This window comes from Mobula hypostoma, chromosome 6 (assembly GCF_963921235.1).
Source record: "Mobula hypostoma chromosome 6, sMobHyp1.1, whole genome shotgun sequence".
Classification (NCBI taxonomy): domain Eukaryota; kingdom Metazoa; phylum Chordata; class Chondrichthyes; order Myliobatiformes; family Myliobatidae; genus Mobula; species Mobula hypostoma.
The window spans coordinates 10,184,386-10,201,100 of record NC_086102.1 but is presented as its reverse complement, the minus strand read 5'-3'; positions in this window follow the sequence as shown (position 1 = coordinate 10,201,100).

The window sequence follows — 16,715 nt, the reverse complement described above, 5'->3', positions numbered from 1 at the left end:
TAATATATAAATAAGCAATAAATATTAAGAATACATTCTGACGAGTCCTTGAAGGTAAGTCCATTGGTTGTGGGAACAACATATTTCACTGCATGTTTCAATCTACATGTGGCAAGTGAATTTGAAACTTGGGCTCTCACATTTTGAGCAAACACAAGAGATTCTGCAACTGCTGGAAATTGTTCTCTTTTATTTATTTGGACGTATAGTGCCGGACAGGCCCTTCCAGCTCATCAAGCTGCAACAAGCCAACAACCCAACAACCCACTAACTTAACCTTTGCCTAATCACAGGACAATTTACAATGACCAATTAACCCCTCAATGACAAGCCGTTCAATACAGGAATCATTTTCATGAACCTCCTTTGAACTTCAGCACATCCTTTCTTAGATAAGGGTCCCAAACTGCTCACAGTATTCCAAGTGATCCTCACCAAGTCTCAACATTACATCGTTGCTTTTATATTCTGGTCCTGTTGAAATGAATGTTAAATTGCATTTGCCTTTCCCGCCACGACTCAACTTGCAAAGTTACCTTTACAGAATTCTGCGCAAGGACGCCCAAGTTCCCTTGCACCCCAGATTTTTGAGTTTTCTCCCCATTTAGAAAATAGCCTTTTAATCTGCTCTAAGATCTAACTATCCCTTCCCACCAAGTTTTCTATCACACATCTGAGTATCTAAGAGTCTCTTCAATGTCGTTAATCTACCTACCTCTACCACCATGGCAGTGCATCCAAGTGATTCTTGAATTCAATCCCCCAACTAATGAAGGCCAACTCAAATTGTGCTTTCTTAACAACTCTGTCAGCTTCAGCAGCAACTTTGAGGGACCTATGGAGGTGGTCCCCAAAATCACTCTGTTTAATGTTCTATAGGTCCATTCTATGGCCATTTCCATGTGTCTTATTAAAAGTAAGGATGTAAATTTGTAATATTGAATTATTTTAAAATCTGCATATCTATATAGAACAGAATATGAGGAAGTACTCTGTAGGTCAGGCAGCATCTGTGGAAAGGGAAACAGAGGCAAGGTTTCACATCAAAGATGTTTCATAAGAATACTCGATTTGAAATGAATGTAAAGATGCTGCCTGACTAGTTAAGTATTTTCTCAGTATTTTTAATCTCCATCATCTGCAGTATTTTGATTTTTACACTAAATAAAAATTGCTTAATGTGAATGACAACAAACAGTTTGCGTTCTCCAAATCTGGTGGTCCACAGTACAACAGGGGAGCATTTAGACAATCAAAAGCAACGTTGCACTTCACTCTTTCTCCATCTGTTCAAGTTCATATATATTGTCATCTGCCTGCACATATATATAACCAAACAAAACAACATTCCTCCAGACCACAGTGCATCAGCAAAACATATATCATACACAGCACATAGAACAAACTATTATCACAAATAAATAAATATAATTTAAATACACATAGTGCACATCACAGGTAAACAATAAACAACTTGCTGTCCTAGTGATGAGAACTCTGTGGTGGCAGGGTATTCATTGGTCTCACACCCTGAGGGAAGGAGCTGTTCCCCAGTCTGACAGTCCTAGTCTTGATGACCTCCTTCTTGACAGTAGTAGGTCAAAGAGATTGTGGTGCTTCAAAAATGCTTCGGGCCCTTTGTCTACAATGTTCCTGGTAAATGGGGGAGTGGAAGACCCAGGTGATCCACCTGGAGGTTTTTACTACGATCTGCAGTGTCTTGTGATCCAATGAACATAAGACCATAAGGTATAGGAGCAGAAGTAGGCCATTTGGCCCATCAAGTCTGCTCCACCGTTCAATCATGGGCTGATCCAATTCTTCCAGTCATCCCCACTCCCCTGCTTTCACCCCATACTATTTGATGCCCTGGCTAATCAAGAACCTATCTATCTCTACCTTAAATACACCCAATGACTTGGCCTCCACAGCTGCTCGTGGCAACGAATTCCACAGATTTACCACCTTCCGACTAAAGTAATTTCTCCGCATCTCAGTTTTAAAAGACGTCCTTCAATTCTGAAGTCGTGTCCTCTTGTCCTACACTCCCCTACCATGGGAAATGACTTTGCCATATCTAATCTGTTCATGCCTTTTAACATTCGGAACGTTTCTATGAAATCCCCCCTCATTCTCCTGAACTCTAGGGAATACAGCCTAAGAGCTGCCAGACGTTCCTCATACCTGGAATCATATTTGTGAATCTTCCCTGAACCCTCTCCAATGTCAGTATATCCTTTCTAAAATAAGGAGCTCAAAACTGCCCACAATACTCCATGTGTGGTCTCATGAGTGCCTTATAAAGCCACAACATCACATCCCTACTCTTATATTCTATATCTCTAGAAATGAATGCCAACATTACACTCGCCTTCTTTACAACCGACTCAACCTGGAGGTTAACCTTTAGGGTATCTTGCACAAGGACTCCCAAGTCCCTTTGCTTCTCTGCATTTTGAATTCTCTCCCCTGCTAAATAATAATTTGCCTGTTTATTTCTTCCACCAAAGTGCATGACCATACACTTTCCAACATTGTATTTCATTTGCTACTTCTTTTCCCATTCCCCTAAACTATCTAAGTCTCTCTGCAGGCTCTCTGGTTCCTCAACACTACCCGCTCCTCCACCTATCTTTGTATCATCAGCAAACTTAGCCACAAATCTGTTAATACCGCAGTCCAAATCATTGACATACATCATAAAAAGCAGCAGTCCCAATACTGATCCCTGTGGAACTCCACTGGTAACTGGCAGCCAGCCAGAATAGGCTCCCTTTATTCCCACTCTGTTTTCTGCCAACCAGCCAATGCTTCACCCATGCTAGGAACTTCCCTGTAATTCTATGGGTTCTCATCTTGCTAAGCAGCTTCTGTGTGGCACCTTGTCAAAGGCCTTCTGAAAATCCAAGTACACCACGTCTACTGCATCTCCTTTGTCTACCCTGCTTGAAACTTCCTCAAAGGATTGCAGTAGGTTTGTCAGGCAGGATTTTCCTTTCAGGAAACCATGCTGGCTTTGGCCTATCTTGTCATGTGCCTTCAAGGTACTCCACAATCTCATCCCTAACAATCGATTCCAACATCTTCCCAACCACTCATGTCAGGCTAACAGGTCTATAGTTTCCTTTCTGCTGCCTCCCAACCTTCTTAAATAGCGGAGTAACAGTTGCAATTTTCCAGTCATCCAGCACAATGCCTGAATCTATCGATTCTTAAAAGATTATCGTTAATGCTTCTGCAATCTCTCCAGTGACTTACTTCAGAACCTGAGGGTGCATTCCCTCAGGTCCAGGAGATTTATCAACCCTCAGACCATTAAGCTTCCTGAGCACCTTCTCAATCGCAATTTTCACTGCACAAACTTCACTTCCCTGACACTCTTGAATGTCCGATATACTGCAGACATCTTCCACTGTGAAGACTGATGCAAAATACACATGCAATTCCTCTGCCATCTCTGCATCTCTCATTACAATATCTCCAGTATGATTTTGTATTGGTCCTATATCTACCCTCAACTCTCTTTTACCCTTTATATACTTAAAAAAGCTTTTAGTATCTTCTTTGATATTAGCCACCAACTTCCTCTCATAATTCATCTTTTTCTTCTGAATGACCTTCTTAGTTTCCTTCTTCAAGTTTTTAAAAGCTCCCCAATCCTCTGTCTTCCCACTAGCTCTCGCTTCCTTGTACGCCCTCTCTTTTAATTCTACTTTGGCTCTGACTTCACTTGTCAGCCATGGTAGTGTCCTTCTTCCCTTTGAAAATTTCTTCTTATTTGGAATATATCTGTCTTGCACTCCCCTCATTTTTTGCAGAAACTCTGCTCTGAAAGACTGCTCTGCTGTCTTTCTTGCAAATGTCCCTTTCCAGTCAACTTCGGCCAGTTTCCCTCTCATGCCATTGTAATTTCCTTTATTCCACTGAAATACCGACACATTGGATTTTATTTTTTCCCTCTCAAATTTCAATGTGAACTCGACCATATTGTGATCACTGTTCCCTAAGGGTTCCTTAACCTTAACCTCTCTTATCACCTCCGGATCATTGCACATCACCCAGTCCAGCACAACCGATCCCCTAGTGGTCTCAACACCAAGCTGCTCTAAAAAGCCATCCCTTAGACATCTACAAGTGGCTTGCTAAAAGGAGACCACTGAGGGACACTTCAGTTTCGCACTTGGCTTTGAGTGGACAGACCCTCTTCAAACCATGCAAGTTTGTAAGGGACAAATTGTGTCATAGCTTAGCAAGGTCCTACACTCAGTGAGTTTGTTTCAATGAGGAATCAGATGATTATACTTATATCTGAATAAAAGGCTACTGCAGTCCTGGGAGATCAGGCAATCATCGGCTGGTGCAAGGATTGATACTGAAGATCAATGGCCGAACAGAAGTCCAACAGCAGAAGCCTGGAGGCTGGAGGCTGGAGGCCTGGGGTTGTGGGACTGTCTGTGTGTGTGAGAATGAGGAAAGGGCTTAGTTCGCTGTTGTTATTTTGTTGCTTGTTGTGTTCTGCGAGAATTGCGGGCTGCTATGTTGGGGAGGGAATGAATGGCGACACTGGCGGGCTGTCCCCAGCAGTTCCATAACTGGGTGTTAAACCAGGTTGATGCATTTCACTGTATATTTCCATGTTCGTGTGATAAATGAATCTGAATCTGAAATCTGAAATCTGAATCTGAAAATTCATAAGGGCCAGATCATGTCATTGCTCAGCAATGCCTTTCGTTCAGTCAGTCCACTTCATCAAGGAATCAGATGATTACATTTATTTCTGGAAGGAGGGATTCTGCAATGTTGTGAGTTCAGACAGTAATGAATGACAATGAGGGATGAGAAAAGAACACGTAATTGGAGCTCTCATTCATTCCCACATCACATAGCAGTGAAGTTATGAGAATGGATTTAATACACTCCACTGCTGTCATTACCACTTGAAAATGAAGTTTTCCAGATGACCTCTGACAAGCTGGTTTTCAAACAAAGAGCAAAGGAGAAGCATCTATCTGATGTTTTTGAGGATGCTGCCCCCTTTTAGCGCTCACTGCTTTAATTTAGGGCATTAGGCTCTATGGAGGGAAATAAACAGTCGACATTTCAGCCAGTCTGCAGTGGGTGGGGTCCTTGGCTGCTTGATCGAGGTAGCAGGAAGCGTAGGACAGTACAGCATAGGAACAGGCCCTCCAGTCCACAATGTTGTCCCAAACCAAATAAATTAGTATTCAAATGGCCAACTAAACTAATCCCCCCTGCATACACAACATCCATAATCTTCTATTTCCCTCACATTCATCTGCCTATCTAAATGTCTCGTAAAAGTCTCCAATATATCTGCCTCTACCACCACCCCAGGCAGCACATTCCAGGCACCCACCACTCTGAGTAAAAAAACTTGCCCCTCACATCTGCTTTGAAATTACCCCCCTCTCATTTTAGCTGCATGCCCTTTGGTATTAGATAATCCGACTATCTGTCTACTCTATCTCTGCCTCTCACATTTGTATACACCTCTATCAGATCTCCCCTCAACCTCTCCAGAGAAAACAACCCAAGTCTGGCAACATCTTGCTATAGGACATGCTCTCTACTCCAGACAGCATCCTGGTAAACCTCTTCTGCACCCTCACCAAAGCCTCGACATCCTTCCTATAACGGGGTGACCAGAATTGTATGGGATACTCCAGAAGTGGCCTAACCAGAGTAGGTGTGAGAGGGAAATAAGGATGTGGAATAGTGAAGGATTTCACAGTATGTTTTGATGTATTTGTGACAAGTAAGCTAATCTTCATCTTTATCTTTATAAAATATCTGGGAGTAAGTTTACGTAGAGTGAACAGAATAAATTTTCCATTGTGGTGTCAACCAAATGAGAAATAGAGGGGAGATCTGGTGGAGATTTATAAGATTATGATAGGCATTGATAGAGTGGATAGAGAGTATCTGTTTCCCAGGCTGGAAATGTCTAATATCAGAGGGTATGCATGGAACGTTCAAAGGGGATGTGAGGGGTAAGTTTTTTACTCAAAGAGTCATAGATTCCTTGATTGCGCTACCTGGTATGGTGGTAGAGGCGAATATATTAGAGGTTTATAAGAGACGTTTGGATAGGCACATGCATGTAAGGAAGATAGAGAAATATGAACATGGTGTAAGCAGGAGGAATCAGTGCTGGGTGTTTTTGATTTGTTTTTTAGCTGGTTTGGCACAACATTGTGGGCTGAATGGCCTGTTCCTGTGCTGTACTATATGTTCTATACCAAATATAGGACTAATTGATAACTGAGATATAAGAGCAGTTATGACTAGTACAAGCAGAACCACATTTCCTTTCTATATGATATTTGGGCATGGATTTACAGATAATACCATCAGTATTGTGTTTTTTGTGTATCTCATTTACACCTGAGCACCTGCTCAGTAATACAAATATCAAAGTTGGCCAATCGCGAGACTGCAGCTCAAGAGGTTCAGTTGTTCTTCAGACTAAATATCAGAACGGGGAAGAAATGTGATCTAAGTGACTTTGACAGTGGAATAATTGTTGGTTTGAGTATCTCGAAACTGCTGAACTCTTGGCATTTTCACACACAATGTTCTCTAGAGTTTACAGAGAATGGTGCAAAGAAAAACAAAAAACATCCAGCGAGTGGCAGTTTTGTGGGCAAAAATGCCTGGTTATTGAGAGAGATCAGCGGAGAATGGCTAGACTGGTTCAAGCTGACAGGAGGGTGCTGTGCAGACATGGCTCTGTTAATGCACAGAATGTCAAACCTTGCAGTGGATGGGCTACTGCAGCAGAAGACCATAAACGTACACTCAGTGGCCACTTTATTAAGTACCTTCTGTTTGGGAGGATCATGTGAAAAATAATGAATTTTAGGAGCCTGTTTGATTTATTTAATTTATACTACTTATTAAACTGATGTGTCTCATTGGCAATGGTTTTACTTTTATCAGGTACTTGTGTGGAAACCTTCACCTTTGGAAATGTGCTCATTATCTAACGGTTCACAATTCTTTCCCCCAGATTTGTGTTGCTTCACTCTCCCTTCAGCTTTGTCCAATGGAAAGTTGTCATGGTAACAAAGCATTCTGGCAAACAATTATACACTGACAATATCACCCACTAACTCACTGAGTTCAAAGCACCTTATTGTTATATTAGAGCAGCTCACATGGACAAGAAATAGGAGGAGGATTAGGTCCTGCAGTTCCTCATTCCTGGTTTGCCTCTCAATCGCTGATCTGATAGATGGCCTTGGCTGCATTTCTCAAAGATTCAAGGTACTTTTATCATCAAAGTGTGTATGCAGTCTACAACTCTGAGATTCGTCTTCCCACAGACAGCCATGAAACAAAGAAACACTGTGGAACCTGTTCAAATAAAACATCAAACACCCAACACAAAAAAAAACAAATTGCGCAAACGGCAAAGCATGAGCGAAAATAAACAGAAGACATCAAACGACAGTCATTGAAAGAGTCTAGGAATGCTCAGTTTACATCAGCTCAATTCAATTTAGCACTGTGTCCTTGGTTGACTGCAAGCTGCAGAGCCATTCTGCCCATCAAAATCGCACAAAATAGCAATTAAAAAAGGAGTAACCAGAAACAAGAAACACATATAACATGAACTACTGAGTCCAATCCACAAACTGCATCAATTAAACCTTATCCAAGACCCAAGAGTCCAGCCCCATCCTCCAACAGCATCAAGCGAATGGGAGAGAGAGACCCATCAGAAGCAGGGACCTTCCTCCACTGAGCTCCTGCTTGCATTCCACTCTCACCGTCATTAATTTCAATCTTACTCAATGCTTTAATCAACGTTGGCGAGAAATGGGCCTGGGCCTTGTCTCCAGGACGCACACTCTGCTCCAAAACTCACTAAACTCCTTCGGTGACAGCAAGGTGCCAGATCGCTCAACTGGCCCAAAAGCTCACCACCAGAATGTAAATCACAGGCTCTAATTGCACTTGGCTTAGTAGTAGAAGCACAATTGAAAGAAGAAGAAGTAAAGTAAGTAGTTTTGTCAACTGTCTGCAGGATGTTGCATTGTTCACTGGTGCCATCTTCCACCTTCATCTATCTCTATCCATTCATCATGTTCCCAGACTCTCCATAACACCCTTGTAGAGTTGATCATCCAGTTTTTCATGGCTCCCGTAGTACAGCTTTATCCAAATTTGAACACAGGAGATTTTGCAGATGCTGGAAATCTTTGGTAACACACACAAAATGCTGGCAGAACTCAGCAGGTCAGGTGGCATTTACAGAGGGGAATAAGCACTCAATATTTCAGGCTGGGCCTGTTCATCAGGAATGGCTAGGAAGGGGACAGAAACCAGATTAAGGCGGTGGGTGGAGAGTGGAAGGAGAACAAGCTGGCAGGTGCCAGTTAAGTCCAAGTACGTGAGAAACTGGGAGGGCGGATGAGATAGGAGGAATGATGTGAGGTTTGGAATCCTGTCCTTTTTGAGAGTCCCAGCATGAAACGTTGAACGTCTATTTCCCTCCATAGATCTGCCTGAGCTGATGAGTTCCTCCAGCATTTGAGGAGTTTTTATCAAAATTTGTTTTGGCTGCATTTGGAGCATTGAGTGGAGTTCTAATTACTCCATTACAATATAGCTGCGAAGGCTTTGGAAATAATCCCAAAGAGGTTCTCAAGGATGTTGTGTGGTTGAAAGAGGAGAGGTTTGACAAACTTGGGTTGTTTTCTCTGGAGCGGCAGAAGCGGAAGGGAGATCAGAGAAAGGTTTATAAAATTATGAATAAACAGCCAGAGTCTTTTTCCCAGAGTACAAATGCCAAAGTCTAGAGGACATAGTTTTAAGGTGTAGGTGGAGAAATTTAAAGGAGATATCATACAGTCATAGAACAGTACAGCACAGAAACAGCCCCTTTCAGCCCATCTAATTAGTGCCGAGCCATTTAGACTGCCTACTCTCATCAATCTGTAGTGCATATGGATTTCAGTAAGGCATTCGATAAGGTTCCCCATGCAAGGCTCATTCAGAAAGTAATGAGGCATTGGATCCAAGGAGACCTTGCTTTGTGGATCCAGAATCGGTTTGCCCACAGAAGGCAAAGGGTGGTTGTGGATCTTTTGTACTCTGCATGGAGGATGGTTACCAGCGGTGTTCCACAGGGATCTGTTCCGTAACCCCTCCTCTTTGCGATTTTTATAAATGACTAGGATGAGGAAGTAGAAGGTGGGTTAGTAAGATTGCTGATGATACAAAAGTTGGAAGTGTTGTGGATAGTCTGGAGGGTTCTCAGAGGTCACAGTGGGACATCGATAGCATGCAGAACTGGGCTGAGAAGTCAGATGAGTTCAACCCCGATAAATGTGAGGTGGTTCAATTCAATAAGTCAAATTTGAAGACAGAAGATAATATTAATGGTAAGACTCTTGGCAGTGTGGATGATCAGTGAGATCTTGAGGTCCATGTCGATAGGACACTCAAAGCTGCTGTGCAGGTTGACAGTGTTGTTAAGCAAGTGTATGGTGTGTTGGCTTTCATCAACTATGGGACTGAGTAATGTTATAGATATATAAGACCTTAGTTAAACCCCACTTGGAGTACTGCATTATTCTGGTCACCTCACTACCGGAATGATGTGGATACTATAGAGAGAGTGCAGAGGAGTTGGAGAGCATGCCTTATGAAAACTTGGCCTTTTCTCCTTGGATTAACAGAGGATGAGAGGTGACCTGATAGAGGTGTATAAGATGATGAGAGGCATTGGTCAATCATGTGGAATGCCAGAAGCTTCTTCCCAGGCTGAAATAGCTAACGGGGGGGGGGGGGCATAGTTTTAAGGTGCTTGGAAGTATGTACAGGGGGGATATCAGGGGTAAGTTTTTCACAGAGTGTAGTGGTGTAGTGGGTATGTGGAATGCACTGCCAACGATGGTGGTGGAGGTGGATACTTTTTATAGGCATCCATTAGTCTCATGAGAACATGGATTTGCTCCTTGGAAGGTTTCCAGGGCGGAGGCCTGGGCAAGGTTGTATGGAAGACAAACAGTTGCCCATGCTTCAAGTCTCCCCTCTCCACGCCACTGATGTTGTCCGCGGGAAGGGCATTAGGACCCATGCAGCTTGGCACTGGTGTCATCGCAGAGCAATGTGTGGTTAAGTGACTTGCTCAAGGACATGCACGCTGCCTCAGCCAAGGCTCGAACTAGCGACCTACAAATCACTAGATGAATGCCTTAACCTTAACCTTAACCACTTAGCCTTAAGGTTAACCTTAACCTTAACGCCTTAACCACTTGGCCACGTGGATACAATATGGTTTTTTAAGAGCCTCTTAGATAGCTGCATGGAGCTCAGAAAAACAGAGGGCCATGCGGTAGGGAAATTCTAGGCAGCTTCTAGAGTAGATTAGATAGTTGGCACAACATTATGGGCCGAAGGGCCAGTAATGTGCTGTAGATTTTCTATGTTTCTATGTTAACTTGCACCAGGACCATAGCCCTCTATACCACTGCCATCCATATAGCTATCCAAACTTCTCTTAAATGCCGAAATCGAGCTTGCATGCAGCATTTGCACTAGCAGCTCATTCCATGCTCTCACGACCCCCTCAGTGAAGTAGTGTCTCCTCATGTTCCCCTTGAATTTGTCACCTTTCACCCTTAACTCATGACCTGGTTGTAATCCCACCCAACCTCAATGGAAAGCCCACTTGCATTTACCCTATCTATACCCCTCATAATTTTGTATACCTCTATCAAATCTCACCTCAGTCTTCTATGGTCCCCTCTCCATAGCACAGCGATATCACCAGCGATCAAAACGCCCCTATCTCTCATACTGCAGAGACTTCAGAGCGCCGAAATGCCCAAAACTGTAAATCACAGGCTCCAACAGTTCCAGAACCACATTCAAGATGAAAAGCAAATGTAAAGGACCTAAAAGGAGTGAAATATGTGGTTTCATGGCCTAGTCAGTAGATGTCAACCATGGGAGGTTGTACACAGGGGCTATCTTGACTGAAAATATAAAAGTTTTATATTTAGTCTGGTCATATTAAATACACTTGACTGTCTATAACACATGCTTATTACCTGATTTTCTGAAAGATGTTATAGGAAGGATGTGGATAAAATGGAGAGTGTGCAGAATGGATTTACAAGGATGCTGCCTGGGCTAGAGGGCCTGAGTTATTGGGAGAAGTTGACTACACAGTTTCTTTATTCTTTGGAGGGAGATTGAAAGTTTGGCTGAGTGATGTAATAACAACAACCTCTCAATCAACGTCAATAAGACCAAGGAATTGGCAGTAGACTTTGAGAGAGGGAAACCAGAGGTCCATGAGCCTGTAATCATCACAGGATCAAAGGTGGAGAGGGTCAGTAACGTTAAATTCCTGAGTGTCACTATCTCGAAGGAACTGTCCTGGACCCAACGTATAAATATAAATGCAGAGAAAGCACACAGCACCTCTACTTCCTCAGGAGTCAAAAACCTTGGCTAACTTCTATCAATGTGTGATGGAAAATGTGCTGACTGGCTGCACTACAGCCTGGTATGGGAAGACCAATGCCTTTGAGCAGAAAATCCTACCATAGGTAGTGGATTCGACCCAGTATATCATGGGTAAAGCTCTCCCAACCACTGAGCACATCTACATGAAACGTTGCCATAGAAAAGCAGCATTCATCATCAAAGACCCTCACCACCATGCTCTTTTCTCACTGCTGCCATCAGGTAGAAAGTACAAGAGCCTCAGGACTCACATCACCAGATTCTGGAACAGTTACTACCCTTCAAACATCAGACTCTTGTATAAAATGGGATAACTACATTCATTCTATTTCTGGTGTTCCCACAACCGAAGATCTCACTGTAAGGACTCTTTATTTTGTAATTTCATACTCGTTATTTATTGCTATTTATTTATTTTTGCATTTGTACAGTCTTTTGCTCATTGATCCTGTTTATAGTTACTATTCTATAGATTTTCTAAATATGCCCACAGGAAAAAAAATCTCAAGGTTGCATGTGATAATCAATTTTACTTTGAATTTTGTGATGCCCTTCTGCACACCACTGTTGGAATGCCTAGTTATCTGAGTTGCTTCCTCCCTCCTGTCAGCTTGAACCAGTCTGGCCATTCTCCTTTGAGCTCTCTTATTAACAAGGCATTTTCACTCACAGAACCACTGGCTGTTGTTTTTGGGTTTTTTTGCATCATTCTCTGTAAACTCTAAAATCGCAGGAAATCAGCAGTTTCTGAGATATTCAAACCACCCCAATTGGCATTCCACGGTCACAGTCCTTCGCCCATTCTGATGCTTGGTCTGGACAACAACTGAACCTCTTGACCATGTCTGTGTGCTTTCATGCATTGAGTTGCTGCCGCATGATTGGCTAATTAAATGTTTGTATTAACAAGCAGGTGTACTGGTGTACCTAATAAAGAGGCCACTTATTTATAAGAGAGTACCTCATTTTCTTCTCCCAAGCATTTAATCTGATCATCCATTTTTGTTATCCATCTCACCCCATCTATCTATCACTCCACTGCACTATAAACATTTTAAACTACTTTTTAAAATGCTGTGTACATTGTAAGTTCTTCAGAAACAGAATCAGAATCAGGTTTAGTATCACTGGCATAAGTTGTGAACTTACTGTTTTGCGGCAGCAGTACATTGCAATGCATAATAATAAAAACTATAAATTACAATAAAAAATATATATATATTAAATTAGTTAGGAAAAAGGAAAGGTATGCTGCATCCGGAATTATTTTCCAGTTAGCGGACGATTTCCTTCCACGCCACTCTGATGTATTGGGAAATCGCGTACGAGGCATGTTACAGCAGTGGTTTGCCATTGCCTTCTGCCGGGTGAGTTTTTTTTAAAAGAGATCACCAGCTCATAACGGGAGCCGGCTGGATTCAAACTCCGGACCTCTCGCCCCGAAGTCCAGCGCTGATGCCACTATGCCACCAGCTGGCTAAATTAGATAAGAAGTCCAAAACTAGATAAAAGAGTGAGATAGTGTGCATGGGTTGAATGTCCATTCAGAAATCTGATGGTGGAGGGGAAGAATCTGTTCCTAAAATTTTGAGTGTGTGTCTTTAGCCTCCTATATCTCTTCTGTGAGGAGAAGAGAGCATATCCTAGATGATAGGGGTTCTTAATGATAAATGTTGCCTTTTTGAGGCATCGACTTTTGAAAATGTTCTGGATGCTGGGGGTGCTAGTTCCGGTGATGGAGCTGGCTGAGTTTACAACTGTCTGCAACTTTTCTGATCCTGTGTAGTGACCCCTCCATACCAGATGGTGATGCAACCAGTTGGAATGCTCTGCAGTCATCTTTAGACATCTGCGAATGTCTTTGGTGACATACCAATTCTTCTCAAACTCCTAACGAAATATAGCCACTGGCATGCCATGCCTTCTTAGTAATTGTATCAGTATGTTGGGCCAAGGATAGATCCTCAGAGATGTCAACAACCAGGAACTTGAAACTTTTCATCCCTTCCACTTCTGATCTCTCTACAAGGACTGGTGTGTGTTCCCTTGACTTCCTGTTCCTGAAGTCCATAGTCAATCCCTTGGTCTTGCTGATGTTGACTGTAAGTTTGTTGCTGCAATACCACTCAGTTGATCTACCTTGCTCCTGTACGCCTCCTCCTCATCAATATCTGTGTCATTGGCAAATTTATAGAAGGCATTTGAGCTGTGCCTAGCCACCCAGTCGTGGGTGTTGAGGGAGCAGAGCAGGGAGCAAAGCATACATAACTGATGTGCACCAGTGTTGACTGTCTGTGAGGAGGAGATGCTATTTCATATCCACACATTCTGTGGTCTCCTGGTGAGGAAGTCAATGACCTAGTTGCAGAGGGAGGTATCGAGGCCAAGACTTTGGAGCTTGTAGATTAGAACTGAGGGTATGATTGTGTTAAACGCTGAGTGTAGTGTTCTTGTGCAGTGTGTTGAAACTCTGACTAAACACCAAGTTAAACCGGAGCCAGTGAATACAGAGTCATAGTAAGATTAATCATTTACTGTTCACTCTTCCCTATTAACATTGTCTGGTGAAAACTGTTGATAAAAAAATATAAACATATACAGCGTCTGTTTCATCCTGCACACCAGGCATGCTGTCCCCTTTTAGCGAGTGTCTCCAGCCGCCCCGAGTAGCGGGCGAGGGGGAGGGGTCGCGTCAAAGCGCCGCCGGGCTCGAGCCCACCCCGCGTTTGAAATTGAAAAGCCGGCACGCGCGCCGCCCAAACCGCCGCTTCCTTAACAGAAACCGCGTTAATATTTTTACTTCAAATACTTTAATAGGAACTTACGGCATTGCTTCTATAATGTTTCTTTGTGGGTAGACACGGAGCTCTTCACGATCATGCTGCACGCATGGCACCCACCTTTACACCTTTCTTTTGGCAAAACCAGAGGTGACGTCATCACATGCCACGATATACCATAGATCCGGGGTCCCCAACCTTTTTTGCACTGCGGACCGGCCGACCGGGGTGGGGGAGGAGGGGTGGTTGCCAACGGACAAGAGTAGCAGTCAAATACGTTGCGTTTACCTATAGAAGACTACGATGACCATGAAGCCTTGCGCGGGCATCAGTGCGCATGCGTGACTTGCACGTGGCAGTTTTTTTTTACAAATCGTTTTTGGCGATTCTGTTCGCGCGGGGTGGGGTAGTTAATCATGACCGGAATATCGGTGATAAGTGGCTAATACACTCAACTTTGTTTCTAAAAGGGTTTATCTAACGAATTTAATATTAAACACAGCGCATATTTTCCTCGCATGAATATAGTGATAAGTCAGTTATCAGGGGAGGACAGGGGAGCTTGAAGTAAGTGTTGAACGAACTTCCAGTAGAAGTGGCAGAAGCGGGTTCGATATTATGATTTAAAGTTAAAATGGATAGCTATATGGACAGGAAAGGAATGAAGGGTTAAGGGCTGAGTGCAGCTCGGTGGGACGAGGTGAGAGTAGCGTTTGGAAGGGCAGAGATCGCCTGTTTCCTTGCTGTAATTGTTATATGGTTATATAAGTAAGTCAATAGCATAACATTTTAAGTAATGTTTGGATATTAAACACGCAGCGCATATTTTCCCCGTATGAACATATAAAATCATTGCAACACACCAATATCGCTGAATCAGTGGGAGCCCTGGGCTTGTTTTCCTGCAACAAGACGGTGCCACCAAGGGGTGATGGGAGACAGCGATACTCGGATGGGTTCCTTATGTCCAGTCTATTCCGCAATTTAGTTTTTGCTACATTCATTGCAGTGATATGTTGGAAATGGAAGCAACGTTTTCAGTGCTTCCGTGGCTATCTCAGGATATTCACCCTTGACTTTGATCCAGAATGCCGGCAGAGATGTTATGTCAAACATACTTTTCAGCCTGCCGTCATTTGCAAGCTTGAGGAGTTGATCTCCTTCCCGCGCGTAATGACCTCGCGTGTGTTCAAGCTCAACAGTGGCCGTGACAGGGAATGAGGAAAGGTGCCGCTGACTCATATCGCCAAATCATTTCGTTTCCTCGCGGCCCGGTAGCACATGCTTTGCGGCCCGGTACCGGTCCACGGCTCGGTGGTTGGGGACCGCTGCCATAGACAATGAATTTACCTTTGTTATACTGTAACATAATTATTAACCTTTAACTTTAACTAGAAAACGGTTACAAACAAATCATTTAAAACGTAGACCGAACGAAGTCAAATAAATGCCTTAAGGGCAACACACTGAGATATAATCAATAAACAGCAGCTCACATAGTTATTACTATTGTTCTGGTGAAGCAAGGCCAAGTGAAGATTCCATGAGATCCCATCCACTGTAGATCTTTAGTGGCGATTGGCAAATACAGTGGGTCCAGGTCCTTACTTAGACATGAATTGATTCTTACCATGACCAACCTCTTAAAGCACTTCATCACATTAGATGTGAGAGCCAGTCTGTAATAATCTTGGAGGCAGCTCACCCTGCTCTTCGTGGGCACTGGTATGATGGTTGCTTTTTTGAAGAGGTGGAAACCTTTGAATGCAGCAATGAGAGATTGAAAATGACCTTAAACACTCCTGCTAGGTGGTTGGCACAGGGTTTCAGTGCCCTATCCATACACCATCAGGGCCTGACTCCTTGTGAGTGCTAACCCTCTTTAAAGATAGGCACAAGATGTCCTGATGAAGGATCTCAGCCCGAAACGTTGACTGTTTATTCCCATCCATGGATACTGCCTGACCTGCTGAGATCCTCCAGCTCCATATGTGTATCCCTCTTGAAAGATGCTTTGACATCAGTCTCCAAGACAGAGGTCGCAGGGTCACCAGATGCTGCAGGGATATGTACAGGCGTAGTTTTATTCTCCCTTTCAAAGTGTGTATGAAATGAGTTGAGCTCGCCTGGCTGAAGCATCACTGCCATTCATGATGTTAGATTTCCCTTTGTAGGAAGTAATGGCTGCAAACCCAGCCAGCGATGACATGCATCCAATTCCATCTCTAACTTTAAAATGGAATTATTTATTCACTCTTAAAATACCTGGACTTTTTGTATAGTTCTGGATCACCAGTTTTGAATGCCACAGATCTAGCCCTCAGCAGACTATGAATTTACTGTTTTACTTTTGGTTTGGGTACGTCCAGTATGTCCACATCCACACAGCTTTTGATGAAGTCAGTAACATGGTGGTGTATTCATTCAGAT